Below are 16,562 nucleotides of genomic sequence, written 5' to 3'. Positions count from 1 at the left end.
GAAATTCACTCATGGTATCCAAGGGGATAGAGTGCAGAACGTGATGGGGACATCAGTGACATGGCAGGACAGAAACGCAGCAACGTATCGGTACATCAGTGACGTTTAGAGGGTCAACAAATGAGACTAGTACACAAAGTGCACTCTGTAGCTTAAGTGCCCACACACATTCTGAAGGAACTTTATTACATGAAGTTGGTGCAGTTGACTAGCAAGCCACCTTGCACCAAACCATGGGTTCTCAAAGGGGATTCCACGGAACAAGGGGTTGTGCAGTCCCCTCCTCGGGATTCCGCGAGCCACTGATACATTTTCCGTGCTGCCGCTAGCCGGTGAACATGAGGTGGGCTCGATCCAAGGAACCTCCATTATCCATGGCCAAGTGTCAAAAAGCACATCACAGCGCATAACAGAAACGCGTAGCCTACGCAATAAATCCACCAGCAGCTTGTAGACATCATCACCATCAGCATATTTTATGTCCACTGCAGGACGAAGGCCTCTCCCTGCGATATTGACATGTGTACTTCTTTATCGGGCGACCACTTCTCACCACCTAACAAATGTTATCGCACAGTGCAGGACGTGCCTGCACGTAAAATAAGTTTCTGAAATGTTATCGATGGTTCCAACCGCTGTCTTTCCCCGCAACTTGTGTAATCTGATTGCATGTATGCGCGACGCGAATAGTGTAGAACATTGTGGAAGACGCGGGTCCCAGCGGTTACTCTGGAACATTCGATGACTGATCTATAAAAGCCGACGCGCTTGACCCGCTGATCAGATTTTTGACGATCGCCGACTGTGTTCGCCGCTATCGTTGTGCTTTAAGTGTAGGCTGTCTTTGTGGGCACAGGTTTGCCCAATAAAAGCTAGTTTTGTCTTTCACAGTATTGCTACTGTGTTCTTTACCGTCACTACCACGTGACAATATCCAATTACCCCTATCCTGCACCAACTGATTCTAACTAGTGCCCACAAATTTCCTAATTTTATTGCTCCACCTGGTCTTCTGCCGTCCCCGACTGCTTTTCCCTTCTCTTGGTGCCCATTCTGTAACCCTAATGGTCCAACGGTTATCTAACCAGCGCGTTACGTGACCTGCCCAGCTCCGTTCTTTATTCTCTTAATGTCAATTAAAATACCGGCTATACCCATTTGCTTTGTGATCCAAACCGCTCTCTTTCTGTCTCTTAAAGTTATACCTAGCATTCTTTGTTCCATCGCTCTTTGCGCGGTCCTTAACTTGTTCTCGAGCTTCTTTGTCAGTCTCAAAGTCTCTGCCCCATATGTCAGCACTGGTAAAATGCACTGATTGTACACCTTCCTTTTCAGTGATAATGGTAAGCTTCCAGTCAGGAACTTACAATGTCTGCTGTATGCGATCCAACCGATTTTTATTCTTCTATGAATTTCCTTCTCATGATCAAGGTTCCCTGTGAGTAATTGACCTAGGTAAACATACTGCTTTACAGATAGAGGCTGACTGGCAATCCTGAACTCTTGTTCCCTTGCCCGGCTATTCATCATTATCTTTGTCTTCTGCATATTATTCTTCAACACCACTCTTACACTATCTTTGTTAAGGTCCTCAATCATTTGTTGTAACTCGTCTGCATTGTTTGCTGAATACAACAATGTCATCGGCAAACTGAAGGTTGCTAAAATATTCGCCATCGATCCTTACTCTGTTGTGACTTTGGGGTGGAGGATGAAAAACAAACTCTTTCTGCAGATGAAGAAGAAACAAAAAACTTTATACAATATTTACAGATAGTGGATGATAGAGTACATGTAGCTGGAAGAGCGCATCAGACTGACTGGGCGGCTGGTAACGACTCTCTCTCCTCACAGTGGGCCAGTTCTCTCTTTAGTCCCTTTGGCGACCCCTCGTCAGCAGGAACCAGTTTGGCAGGTGCCGACGTCACTTGCGTCGAATTCTTGATTCGTTGCAGAGATGGCTGGGTGCTTATTGAAGTCCCCCTCGTCGAATTCTTGATTCGTCACGGAGAAGTGGGAGCTCCCGTCGCCTCACTGATATGCACGTGGTGCACTTAGTATGGCAGCTCCCGTCACCTCGATGATAGCCACGGGATGCACGTAGTGTGGCAGCTCCCATCGTCTCGATGATAGCCACATGGTGCACGTAGTATGGCAGCTCACGTTGCCTTGATGATAGGCACGTGGTATGGCACAACAGCGCCCCCACCGCCAGATAATACATCCAGAAGTCGAACTGTTTGACGCAGCTCGATGTATGCGATGTGCTGATTGAGTGACGTCCTTGATGGGGCCAAGGAAATGGCTTTGCCACCCTTTCATCCGCTGGTCTTTCCTTTGCTCGGATCTGAGAATGCTCACGGAGTGACCGAAAATCAACGCCAACCACTTCGGTGAAAGTGAGCACCCTCCCAATGCTCTCCACAGCGCCAGACCAAACTCCGTGAAAACAAACTCTCTAACCCCTGCTGTGCTCTCAGCAGCACCATTATGGTTATTGTATTTGTGGGATGCGCAACTTTCGCGCGTCCCCTGATACATTGTTTTCCCGCATAGCTCCCGTCTCCTGAGATCCGGCTTCGCCGCGGGGCCGCGTGCCTGCGGCGGTCGGTGTGGTTGAAGCGCAGTACGAGAGATGGTGCGAGTGCTGCGCTGCTAACGCCGCCTCACGGCAGGGTTACTTGGGCGCGGAAAGGTGAAGGCGCTTCCTCTTTGGCTGCGGGTGGGCGAGTGCCGCGGACGTCCCGCGCATGCACCGATCCGTGCTTCTCTCATGGCCTCCTTGAACGGTGGCCTCCCTCGAACGTGCCACCGTTCGCGTGACCGTACGCGCGAACGACCAGGCGTTGAGATCCAGCATGGGGAAAACATATTCGCTCGTTATCCAATCGTGGTGAGTCGGACTACTATATTTGTCGCGAGCCCATCGGCATGTTTTGTGGATAGTAACTCAACTAGCAGGCATTGATCTATGAAAGGTGCAATAAATGCCCTTGTGATTGTTTGTACTACTATGTTGTCGTTCCTTTGTCCCAAGAGCACGGGTGAGAACCCCACATACTCAACAAGAAACATGCATCCGATAAAGAGCCCAGGATACAGACCTCTACAAATAGTGCTCTCAAAGAACACACATTCAAAGAGAATAAACAGCTAAAGAATAGATTGCAAAGCAATTCCTAACAGTCATTTGGGCAGGCCAAACACAGCTGAGGTAATCGAAGAATGTTTATATTTTGCCCTGTCTCGCTCCAAGTGAAATTCTGTCACTTGTCATTGGATTTACCAACTTGCTGACATGCGTCACATGATGGAACAAGTGTTTCAATCTCTTTCCAGCATCCTGGCCAATAGTAACCTTGCGCTAGCCTAGCCTTTGTCCTCTTGATACTGAAGTGACCCGCCCAAGCATTCCCGTGCGCTAACTCTAAAAGCTGTGGTCGGTACTTTTCTGGCACGAGTAGTTGGTTGTATGTCCGACACTTGGAATCCTGATATTTCCGGTACTTGAGACCTGACCTAGTGTAGAACGAGATGTTCTTTCGGCCCATCCCTTCATTCACATTAGCCTGCAGCGCAGTTAACGAAGGGTCACTTTGCTGTGCTGCGGTAAGCGTGGATCGTTCAACCCTACTAAGCTTCTCCCAGCAAAAAGATGCGGGACTAAGCAGTGAACTTTCCACTTCAGTCCTAGGCGCCCCGTTTTCCTGAGTCTCGAAAGGCTCCTCACCCACTTTCACTGATCTGGTAATTGGTCCGTCACAAGTCTGAGTCCTCTGCTTTTCATCAGCTGTATCTCCCAGCCTAGGCTGCAGCAGTGAGGACGTTACATTGTCAATTTCCTCGTTTGGAGATGAGCTTTCACGTTTCTTTGAGAGGGCGCGTGATCGCAGTCGCGTTAGTGCCATGCAAGCGAGACTGGTACAGAACGACCAGCCCTCCTTTTTTAAAAGCTGCTCCGATTTGTTCGAAAAAAGAAATGAAAAGTGTTCACGTAAACTTCGACTCACGGCTGCCTCCATTTGCAACCTTACAAAATCGCCCTCGAGGTTTACCCTGGCAACTGGCAAGCATGCGCTCTGCTCTTCTGCAACTTGTCTGATCCAGGCGCATTCCCCTGTATAGTCTCTGGAAGAAACACAGGAGGGTTGAGTAACATCCACGGTGGTGGTGGCGTAATCGCAAAGTGCCCTGCACATTTTCCTGTTTACCACAACCTTATGGATATATGGCTCGAGCAGCCTCAGATATTTTTGTCTGAATGGCTAATGCTGGCGAACGCGATTTGCTCCTTACAATTTAAGGAAATATGGCCTTCCTTGTTGCAACGGAAGCAGATAATTGGTCTCCGGGCCTCGAACGTCTGCTCTATGTCTGCCTTAGCTTTTGCGGCCGCAGCCGACTGGGCTGTCTCTGCTAGCCCTTTTCCCTCGCCACCTCAGCCTTAGTCAATACTCCCTTGTTAAACTCGTCACTCATGGATGACTTCTTATTCGGCAAAATTGGGTTGCGAGGGAAAAGCCGCTTTACAGAATAGTTCTTTTTTTCCACCCTATCTTCCTGAATATCTTTTATTGGAAGCTTCGGCGCGTGTAATATTCCTCCGCGAGCTGCGTTGCCTTCTCTAGGTCTACCTCTGGTAGCCTGTCCTGCAGTCAAAGTCTAACTTCTTCTGGAAGAACTCGGTAAAACTGCTCCAGTGCTATGCATTCAAGCACCTTCTTGTAGTTGCCATATACTTCTGCACTTTTGAGCCACTCTTTTAAGTTAGACTTTAACTCGTACGCGAACTCAGTGTGCGACTCGCTGCCCCCTTTTTGCCTGTCTAAACCGCTGCTGAAATGCCTCGGCAGAGAGGCGGTATTTGCGAAGAAGCGCGGCTTTTACCTTTCCATAGTTCTGGCAGTCTTCTTCAGACAAGCGTGCGAGAACTTCCGCGGCCTCTCCTGGGACAACTAAAACAAGTTTTTAGACCAAAGGCTTTCGTCCAGCCCTGTCGTCCAACCGCCTATCCTGTAAGGTAGCATCAGGTCCTGTATTCTCAGTTTAGGCATATCGTCTCCACACGAAAGAGGACCTGAACACGCCGAGCTAATTCGAATTTGCTCTATTTCCACTTCTCCCATATTAAGAGCACACAGTGAAACCTCGTTAAACCATAGTTGGCCGGTGCACGGAAAAAGTGTGTACTAAACGGTAGTACTGTTTAACCGAAATAGCATGAGATTGCCCACTTACCTGTTGAAAACGGAACTCAGAGAGAGTGCGATGAAAGGGGAAAAAAACATGCAGTATTTATTCACTTCGCGCGACAAAAGTGTTATTTTCATTTGTTGCCGCAGCGGCCTAGCATGACGACAGCAGCCTCAAACTTACTGAAGCTGCGTGCCAGCTTTTCAGCCAGCCCCCTCTTCTCGGCAAACACTCGCATGGCAGATTCCTCGTTGGCATTACATATTCTCCGTGCACTCGCGCAGTAGTGCTGCAGACGTCCCGGGGCGCCTTTTTCATTGCCGGCTGCCGGAGTTTACAATACTTCTCGTTTGGAATATTTACGTTATCGCGCCCCTGTTCTCGTCGTGACGATTGCATTCATGAGGCTTCACTGTCGGGCCTGAATCGCCCGTGCTGTCGCTTTCCATGTCGTCCTCATCATTGTCGCTAGTTGACACTTCGGCAACAACAGAAGCAACGATGGCGAAAAGTCGAACCTCGTAGCCGATATCTCTCCACGGTCGCAGCAGCGCTGCCGAGAAACTTCTTCGCATTCCAAGTGCCACACACCGTAGTCAACAGTAGATCCCTGCCGCGTGCCAGCGCCAACTTCTTCATGTCACGTACGATAGCACGGATGATGTCTAATTTTTCTTCTATGCTGAGCACCCGGTGTCTTTTTTATCCGAGCTTCAGCATGACACGAGCCCTCACTTGCACGACACCACAATGCTCTCTCGCACGGCATCGAAATGATGTTGATGTTAATGTGGCTTCATGTGCAAATGCACAGGGCGCTTGGAGGCCATTGTTCCAATCTCTGAGGCTTGTTGTTCTGCCGGGCCGCCCGATGGAGACGACATACCGCCATGTTTGCGCGACGAAAAGTGGAAAGACTGTTTTAACCGATGTGTACACAATAAGCTGGCACGGTTTATGTGGATACAAAACACATTATGTTCAATGGCCGCTGAGTCGGAGATTTGACTTTACTACTTTTAACACGAAACTACTGTTTAAGCGGTTATGGTTTAACGAGGTTTTACTGTAATCTCACTCTTCGCGCTTTTCTTTCTCCTCTGCCTCCTCATGCCTTTTCTGCTCCTCTTAGCACATTTTTTCTCGCTTCTCCTCTCAAGAATTTCACCCCTGACCTCTTCGATTTCCTCCTCAGTTACACCTTATATGTGCCCTTACCCCTTATGTGCCCTTATAACGTCCAGAATGGGCTTTCTTCTGCCTTGCTGCGGTAACCGAAATGCCCATCTAATGACAAACATCAAGAAGGTCCTGTATCCTGAGCTTCTCCATCGCGACCTGACGGCTCATCTCCGGTTTTGCCTCTAAATTAACTTTGCTTCCGAATCTGAACATCTATGCAAGGCCTGAAGCAAACCAAGGCAAAACCACTACAACCCTTTCAGAATACTCGAGCAATTGTCCTTAGCATTTACATGTGCGACAACGGGCTGGCGATGTGAAAGGCAAATGTCGAGCCCTCACCCCTCCGAAGTAGCTGACGCCGGTGCTCCTCATGGCTGCCGTTCAACGGTGTAGTAGGCGTTATCTGGCTTCGAATCCCACAGCTTGCCATCCACTGTTGTGACTTCGGGGTGGACGACAAAAGATGGACTCTTTCCGCAGGTGACGAATAAATGAAAAGCTTTATAAAATATTTACAGATAGTGGATGTTAGCGTACATGTAGCTGCAAAAGCGCATCAGACCGACTGGGCGGCTGGAAGTGACTCTATCTCCTCACAATGGGCCGGTTCTACCTTTAGTTCCTTTGGCGACCCCTCATCGGCAGGAACCAGTTTGGCAGGTGCCAACGTCACTCACGTCGAATTCTTGATTCGTCGCGGAGAAGTGGGAGCTCCCGTCACCTCGATGATAGCCACGTGGTATGGCACAACAACTCTTAAGCCTTCCCAGTTTAATAGCTTGAATACCGTAAAAACCGGAATATAAGTCGAACTTTTTTTCAAAAAACCATTGCGAAAAGTCGACCCTCGTCTTATATACCGGACATTGGCAGTAAAACTACAGAAGTCTTGCAACAATGGGCGGATGAAGTAAAGAGCCGCCTTCGCCATCAGCAGTAGTGCGGCGTGGCGACATTGTGGCACCGCCAATTTGCGTTTACATTGTCACAAAGTTATATTGGTTAAAGGCTGCTTTTTCACATTTTGTTTCAATATGAGCGGAAGCCGACGGCAATTCACCATCGCCTTCAAGAGAAAGGCGATTGAGTGCGCGGAAGCCCACAGCAACCTCACGGCACAGCACAAATTTGGAGTATCCGAAAAGAGCATTCGGTGCTGGCGGAGGCAGAAGCAGCAAACCAACAGAAAATGTCATTCCGTGGGCGGACTGCAGAACTGGAAGACAAGGTTGCGGAGTTCGTCCGAGAGCTGCGTGTAAGATCGCTGCCTGTGACTGCCGAATGCATACGTTTGAAAGCGGTAGAGATCGCGCACGCCTCTGGACTGGGCAGCGAGAAGCACTCGTCATCCGACTCTAGTTCGGACAACTCTGATCAAAGGCGTTGCTCTGATTTGGAGTAGCGCTTGCGCACTTCGTGCCCTTCTGTGTATTGTACACCCGGCCAATTTTTAACAGTATCGCGCGACCATCGACCCGCGTGTTTGTCAGCACCTTATCATCACAGCACAGAGCGGCGAAATAGCGAAAGTAAGCGCACGTGTACACATGCACGTATCCCATTTGTTTCGCCGCTCAGCGCCATTAATAAGGTGCTGACAAGCATGCAGGTCGATGCGCGCGATACTGTTAAAAATTGGCCAGGTGCACATGCGAGCAGCATTTAAATAAATACTGTCACTGTTGTGCATGAGTCGCATTTGTTTCAAGGTAAGGGTGTCTTTCGGAACTTTTGTCATTGAAAAATATTTTTTTCATTTTTAGAATTCATTGGGGGATCGACCTATATTCAGGTCCGACCTATATAGTCCGGTTTTTATGGTACTTCTTCCAAGCACGCAGTGAATAACATTGGAGAGATTGTGTCTCCCTGTCTGACCCCTCTCTTTATAGGTATCTTCCTAGTTTTCTTGTGTAGAATTAAGGTGGCTGTGGAACCTCTGTAGATATTTTCCAAGGTATTTATGCAAGCGGTCTATACTCCTTGATTACGTAATGCCTTTATGACTGCTGGTATCTCTACTGAATCAAATGCCTTTTCGTGATCTATAAAAGCCATATAAAGAGGCATATTGCACTCTGTGGATTTCTCTATTACCTGAATAATGACATGGATGTGATCCACGATAGGGTATGCCTTCCTGAAGCCAGCCTGTCCCTTGGTTGACTAAAGTCCAGTGTTGCCCTTCTTCTATTGGAGATTGTTTTGGTGAATATATTATACAATACCGAGAGTAAGTTATGGGCCTATAATTTTTCAATTCTTTAACATCTCCCTTTTTGTGGATTAGTATAATGCTTGCATTCTTACAGTTTTCTGGGACCCTTGCAGTTGATAGACACTTCATATAAAGAGCCGGCAGTTTTCTAACCATTATGTCTCCTCCATCTTTGATTAAATTGACTGTTATTCCATTTTCTCCTGCAGCTCTTCCTCATTTCTTGTCTTGCAAGGCCCGTCTGACCTCATCGATAGTGATAGGAGGAGTTTCTGTATCCTGTTCATTACTGTTTCTAATGGAGATATCCCGACTCCTCTGAGCACTGTACATGTCAGTATAGAGTTCCTCCACTGCTTTTACTATACCTTTGAGATTGCTGATGATATTACCCTGCTTATCTTTCAGTGCATACAGCTTGGTTTGCGTTATGCCAAGTTCCCTTCTCACTGGTTTCAGGCTGCGTCCATTTTTTTACAGCTTCTTCAGTCTTTCTCACGTTATAGTTTCGGATATCACTTATTTTCGCCTTGTTGATCAGTTTTGACAGTTCCGTGAATTCTACCTTATCTCTTGAGTTTGACACTTTCAATTGTCGTTTCTTTATTAGGTCCTTTGTTACTTGGGAGGGCTTGCCTACTGGTTACCTTGGTGCCTTGCCTCCCACTTCAGTTGCTGCCTCTGAAGCCAGCCTCGTTACGGTTTCATTCATTACCTCTTTGTCATCTTCATCTCTCTGTTCTAAGGCTGCATACAGTGCAGTCCACTTATAACGATACCACATATAACGATATATCGGTTATAACGATGGGTCGACATGAGAGTGTCATTTTATGCATTAGGTCTATGGGGAAAAAAACCATTTATAACGATAGGTTATTCACCGCATATCGGATATAACGATCAAAATTTTGCAGTCTGGACGGCGTTTTCCGTGCCAAATAATCGTAACGTTTGCGTTGCTTAGTTTCCTGAAACGAACGATGTCGAGACAAGGCGATGTTTACACCTCCGTAAGTTCGTATCTGCCGCCATTACCGCGCAGCGCGTCTCGCCCCGCCCGCGCACGAGTAGGCGCAGCCAACGTTGGCGCAGCGCGCCACAAGATGGCGCTAGCTGCTTCATGCGCATCGGCCACAGTCGCTCCGAAAGAGAGAGAAAGAAAAAAAGAAGCGACAAGCAAAGCGGCGCGGTGGCGCCCGTCCCGCGTCTCTCTCGCGATAGCGGGCTGACGCCACCGAAGCAGCGTGCAACCAACGGTTCAACCCAGTTCGAAGATGGCGCCGACAACGCGCAAAGCTGTGTCGCTTGACACGAAGATGGATATTTTGCAGGACTCTCGATGCGGCTTCAAGGTGAGCGCCCTCGTGAAGAAGTATGAGCTCGTCCAGTTAACGATATCAACCATCTTGAAAACCGGGAGCGCCGCGATTGTGAAGGCAGGAGCTATCAGCGGCCATTCCGATCAGCGGAAAAGGGGTTGGAGACCTTTGTACGCCGATGTTGAAGAGGCGCTTTACCAGTGGTTCATCACCAATTGCTTCAAGAAGGCGGGCTTTGTGCGTAAGGACGAACTTCCCCAACCCGCTGAGACCGACCCGGTGGAAGTCGCTGACATAACCGAGCTCTGGGAGCTCGTTCCTACTGGTGACACAGGTGTGTGTCGAAGGAGGAGTTTTTGACTGCAGACAGTGCTGCCTCGTTCTGCGATGAGGTCACCGACGAGGCGATCGCCGAAGATGTGCTGTCTCGACAGACGGCAAAGTTGTGCAACGGTGGCGACGGCATCAGCGACAGTGACAACGAGATCGACAGTGGCTCCTTGACCCCGACCACGATGTCCACGCAAAGTGCACTGTCGTCGATCGACTCCTTAATTGATTTTATGCATGCTAAAGGATTGCCGCCAGTGTTCGCGCAGCAGCTGGAATCCATGCACACCGCGGTTGTGAAGCTGAAGTTGCCGCAAAAGCAAGTGCAGATTTCGGACTATTTCGGCGCGCCTAATCCTTGACACGGTCATTGGCGCTAGAAATAAAGTTTGTTTTTCACGGCCTACTGTTGTGGGGTTGCGCGACCCTCGCGCCTCCCCTGATGTTTTTCCCGCATAGCGCGTCTCCTGTAGTGCGGCTTCGCCGCACACGCGGCGGTCCGAGTGGTACAGGCGCAGTCCGAGAGATGGCGCTAGTGTTGCGCGGCTGCGGGGTTACCCTCGGCGGGAGAGACAAGGCGCGCTCTCTTGGGTTGGAGACAGCAAGCAGCACGGACGTGCCGTGCCGCGCGTGGAGCGACCCTCTTTCCCGGCGGGTCGGGCGCACGGCGTGGACGTCCCACGCGCGCGCGGCGACCCATGCTTCTGCGAGACCGCCTCGCGTGGCGGCCTTCGAGCGCGCCTCCGTTGGCGTGACCGAACACGCGAACGACCAGGCGTTGGGATCCAGCATGGGGCGAACATATTCGCTCGCTCGCGGTGAGTCGGACTTCTAGATTTGTCGCGCGCCCATCGGCATGTTTTGTGGATAGCCACTCGGCTAGCAGCCATTGATCTATGAAAGGTGCAATAAATGCCCTTGTGATTGTTTGCACTACTGTGTTGTCGTTCCTTTGTCCCAAGAGCGGAGGAGAACCACCCCATATCTCCCACATCTGGCTGCCCAACGTGGACCTCTTGGGGCATCGGACGATAGATTTAACAGTTTTGCTTCGTTCAAGACCTTTGTTTGAACCGAAGCGTAGGCCTAGCGTGAATTTTGATCGCTAGCATCGGCGGCGTGCTTTCTTGAGCGAGGCGACGGAGGCTGTAGTGTGTTTGAACATGTCAACATGCTAAGCCTTTTCGCAAGTGTTTTTTTTAATGACATTCGTCTGTACGAGAGCCACGTGGTCTGCATCCTGGGAGAGCGAGGCTGAGCTCCCGCGGAGCAGTGGCAAGCCTGAAGCGAGTGAGTACGGAAGCCTCGTGGGTGGTCCGAATTTCTTATGTAAATAGCTTCTTCTATCTCTTTGACTCGGATGAAGTCGCGGCTCAGGGAGCCGGGTGGCCGCGGGCCACGGGTGCCACTACGGGCTGACTGGTATTGCGGTCTGGCACCGGGCGCTCCGACACCGTCTGGGACGGTGGGCGCCGTCAACTCGGATGCTGTGTGCACCGAGCGGAGTAGGACCACCTCACAGAGCTGACGTCTCCTCGCGGCTGCCTGTTTTGCGCCCATTTTGGGTGTTGTTTTTGGATGCCGGTTGTTGTCAGGGTAGCGATGCTTTAGGCCTTAGGCTTTACGAAGCTGCCTGTCGCACGTGGAGGGACACAACCTGGTGGACCGTGGCGTTGAGGCGTTGCAATTTGCTTCCCTCATTCTGTTTAGCCTCGCACGAATTGAAATTACTCGTTCGGCTCAAGGAAGCGAGCTTCGTTCACGTGAACTTAGCATCTGAGTAGCTGCCCGATCTTTTGCTAGCCGAGTTGAACATCGTACCACGTGGGCGATGCGCATGCAGAATTCCTCTCCCTTGCACTACTGTAGTGTTTGCCGAGTGTGTTGAGTTTACGCAGCGTGATTGGAGTCACCCCTGGCTTGCTGTCACCTGCACATCGTCTGCGCTGCTGCCCCGGACTACGATCGAGTCACCCCGGGCGATGGTGATGCTGTGGCCAGTTCGGCGCAGCGACTTCGGCGGCCTCCTGCATCCAGCTCACAACCCTCGGCGGCGGACAAAGGAGCCAGCGGTCACCGACAGCTACGGCGGCTCTTGCCAGCAGGGCGCGTCGGCGCGAGCGACGCTTGCTCGTACCGACTACTGCGTCGTCGTCTCCGGAGTCCTGGCCTGGAATGATGCCGTCGAGTCTGCAAAGCTGCTGCTGTGACCGGCGGACGCCAGCGGTGTACCCCAAGGACAGTCGGCTCTCATGTTACGGACAGCGTGTGGACATTTCTCCGGCGCGGCCACTGTTGCATGTACCACCTTGTTCGCGAAGCACGGGTTAATGTTAGACCGTGTGACATGTTTCGCCGGAATAAGAAGTGATTTAAGGTTGGGGGGATGTGGGGATGCGCGACTCTCGCGCGTCCTCTGATGTTTTTCCCGCATAGCGCATCCCCTGATATGCTGTTTTCCCGCACGGCTCGCGTGGCCTGGCGCCCGCGGCGTGGTACAAGCGCGGTGCGAGAGATGTCGCGACCGTCGCGCCGCGGCGGGGTTACTCGGGCGCCGAGGGACAAGGGGCTGTCTCTTTCCCGGCGGGTCGGGCGCACGGCGTGGACGTCCCACGCGCGCGCGGCGACCCATGCTTCTGCGAGACCGCCTCGCGTGGCGGCCTTCGAGCGCGCCTCCGTTGGCGTGACCGAACACGCGAACGACCAGGCGTTGGGATCCAGCATGGGGCGAACATATTCGCTCGCTCGCGGTGAGTCGGACTTCTAGATTTGTCGCGCGCCCATCGGCATGTTTTGTGGATAGCCACTCGGCTAGCAGGCATGGATCTATGAAAGGTGCAATAAATGCCCTTGTGACTGTTTGCACTACTGTGTTGTCGTTCCTTTGTCCCAAGAGTACGGAGGAGAACCCCGTATCTCCCACACGGTATACATCATCTATTCTTTAGAGCAAGTAGCAAATTCGAGTTCAGAGCTGCAAAGGTAAAAAGCGCAAACGCGTTAAAAATTTTTTTTTTTTTTTTTTGATAACTGCAGTCCAGATATAGCGCTCATCGGTTATAACGATCATATTTTTCGTCTTTCTCGATATCGTTATAAGTGGACTGCACTGTATTTGTTTGCAAGTACCAGCCTGAATTTGTCTCCTTTTACCCTTACTGTGTCTAGATTGGCTTGTTTCTTCTTGACCAATTTTGCTATTTCTCTCTTCAAATTGAGGTGAATCCTAGCGCTCACTAACCTCTGATCACTGCACTTTACCCTACATATCACTTCTACATCTTGCACTATTCTGGGATCAGCTAAAAGTATGAAATTCATTTCATTTCTTGTTTCACCATTAAGGCTTTTCCAGGTCCACTTTCTGTTGCTACACTTCCTGAAAAAAAGTGTTCATTATTCGAAGCTTGTTCCTTTCTCCAAATTCTACCAGCATCTCTCCTCCAGCATTCCTAGAATCGATGCCGTAGTGGCCAATTGCTTGTTCACCAGCCTGCTTTCGTCCCACTTTTGCATTGAAGTTGCCCATTGCTAAATATACTGAATTTGAACTTTTCTCATCGCTAATTCAACGTCTTCATGAAACTTATCTACGTCATCATCATCGTGACTGAATGTTACAGCATAGGCTTGTACTACCTTTAATCTATACATCTTATTAAGTTTGATTACGACTACAGCTACCCTCTTATTATTGCTATAGAATTCGTCAATGTTGCCCACTATGTCCTTATGGATTAGGGATCCTACTCTGTATTGCTTCTTATCTGGGAGACCTCTATAGCAGAGGACATGGCTGTCATTCAGCACTGTATAAGCCTCTCCAGTTCTTCTTATCTCACTAAGGCCGATGATATCCCAAACAATGTCTGATAGCTCCTCAAAGAGTCTTGTTAATCTAACCTCACTCGACAGAGTTCGGGTGTTAGAGGTTGACAGGGTCAGTTTCCATTGGCGGCCTGTCCGGACCCAGATATTCTTTGCACCCTCTGCTGCATTACAGGTCTGACCGCCGCCTTGGTCAGGTGCTCCGCAGCTGCTGGGGACTGAGGGCCTTGGGTTAATTGTAGGAATCATTAGGGAGGTAGTGACCGAATACTGCACCAGGGAGGCAAATTTCTGTTCTGATGATGGAGTGTCTTTGTCGAAGCTTAGTGGGCCTTCCTAATTTGGTTGTACCTGGATTAGTATAGCCCCACTTTCTCCCAGCGTCTTTTGCCGGTGTCAGGCATCACTCCAAGCCTGCAGATATGATGCACTGGATGAGGTGAAATTCAAGCTCACCATCGTCAGATTAAAAAAAAAAAAATTATAGAAGGATTCGAATTTCTGACTATGGCAACCTAGCATTCGACATAGTTCAGTCAGAAAATCCCCTAGGCAGCAAGGCTACCATATGACCGACAAGTACAGCCCAGAGGGCCGTACGTGCCCAAAAGCTTCTTTGATTTATCCGCGATAGACATGTTTTGCTGGTCGCGATGGGTAACTCGATATAGAACGACTTCTAGACAGTTCTGGCCATGTAGTTCCAGAATGTCACTTGCGCAGGCGGCCGTGAGCTCGGTTAGGCAAACAATACAGGCGTGCCGACGACCTTTGACAGTTGCGAATACATGCTCGTGATCTACAGGAGTACAAACGGAAACACCCGAAAATGAATATAAGTGGAAATGTAGAAGTAAATAAATGCAAACTATGACGCTCTTTTTTCTTACTTGTTGAAAATCCGTATGTGAACTATGCAACTGTTGTCGCTATGTTAATGTTTTTTCTTATTGTTTGTGTGATACTGCAAAGCTCTTGATCACTTTTTTCTCTTCCTGTTGCGCTACGTCTTTCTTCTGGAGAGGGGGAGGGGGCTCTCAATAGAAAGTCAGCGTGAGGCATGTCGGTAGAGTCGGTTTAAGTCAATTTAGTGTATCTCAAAATGGCTGAAGACATGCGTGAATTATCCGCAATATGTGGGTTTTGCTGATCGCGGCAGGTGGCATGGCATAGTATTTCTCTGTGGTTCTAACATTGTGGTTTCGGAGTCTCCCGTATGCATGCGGCCATGAACGCGGCTAGATACACTATATATTTTAGGCGAGTTTAAACAGCACTTAAAAGTAGTGCGAAAAGAAAAAGAAAATGAGAAAAAGAAAAAACTTTCAGCGCTCACCGCAAATTCACTAGTCGCATATGGAGGGAGGTACTCCAAACAGCTCAAGGTCGCGGTTGCCTGTCTCATGCATCAGAGAAGTCTTTCCGAACAAGACAGAACTGGTACTGATGCGCCGCCGAAGGCTGAGGCATCAGATGTTAGGAAGATGCATTGGCAGTCCAGAAACGGGCAGCGCGCCTAAGCTTTTGCACTTGAATCTGAGAGGCCGTAACTTACCACCTTGCCCATTTCTTCCATTTGTAGATAGGTGATTCTAGCGTGCACACTGATGTATATGTCGAAGGATTAAAAAAATAGATGCACAGAGCAGTGCAACCCAGTTGGTTCTAGTACGGTAGCTTGGCAAGTGCAGAGCACTGCAAATGCGTGACACAAAAGAGCAAAAACGGCACCAGCGTCCAACTGAAACGAAGCAGCAGAGTTCGCATTGCCATGTTCATCAGCAGAAATTGTGTGTGACATGTTTCTGGAAAGTTATAGCTCAGTGGGTTTACAGACCAGCGAGCCGAGCGAATGAGTGGAAACAGCAGCAACAGCAGTGGAGTGCCACAAGAATGGGAGAGTTTTAGCTCAGCGATCTCTCGCTCCTTTGAGTGGAGCGCTTTGCTGTGCCGCCTGTCTAACAAGGCTGGACTTGCTGTGAAAATATCACTTCAGCTTCTCGATCGTGGTCATGCACTTCAAGTCGACACCAACGGCCTCGTTGCTGACGCCTCTCGCGGGACAGAGAAGTCCTTTTCAGGGATGAAACACTTCCGAGGCTTTTTCGCGTGCAGAAGAGTCAGCACCACGTTTGAAAACGCCGACGACAACATGCCCCTGTTCACGTAGGTGGCCTCCATGCTTGTTTGGCAAAAACACTGGTTCGAGACGAGACCAGCAAGCAAGCGGTCCACTCCATAAACACCTGGTAGAAAAACAACGCTAAAAGCTCAGACAGAAGGAAGAACGCAGGACTAGCGCTAATTGCTTTATTGTGTGTGCACAAATACAGTTAAACCTTGATATAACGAATTTTAATATAATGAAATTCTTGATATAACAAAGTATTTAACTTTTCATAGCCTCTTGTCCATAGAACACGATGTAATTAGAACCTCAATATAACAAAGTGCGTTTGTATGTGATTACAATATAACGAAGTTTC

The 16,562-nt window shown here is 49.4% G+C and overlaps 1 protein-coding gene across 1 annotated transcript in view; it reads left to right on the top strand.

Moving 5' to 3' along the window:
- Positions 1–16,562, top strand: part of xmas (RRM_XMAS2 and SAC3_GANP domain-containing protein xmas) — a 388,469-nt gene that overhangs the window by 299,610 nt on the left and 72,297 nt on the right. The window lies entirely within an intron of this gene.

This window comes from Dermacentor andersoni, chromosome 6 (assembly GCF_023375885.2).
Source record: "Dermacentor andersoni chromosome 6, qqDerAnde1_hic_scaffold, whole genome shotgun sequence".
Classification (NCBI taxonomy): Eukaryota; Metazoa; Arthropoda; class Arachnida; order Ixodida; family Ixodidae; genus Dermacentor; species Dermacentor andersoni.
This window is presented reverse-complemented; position numbering and strand designations above follow the sequence as displayed.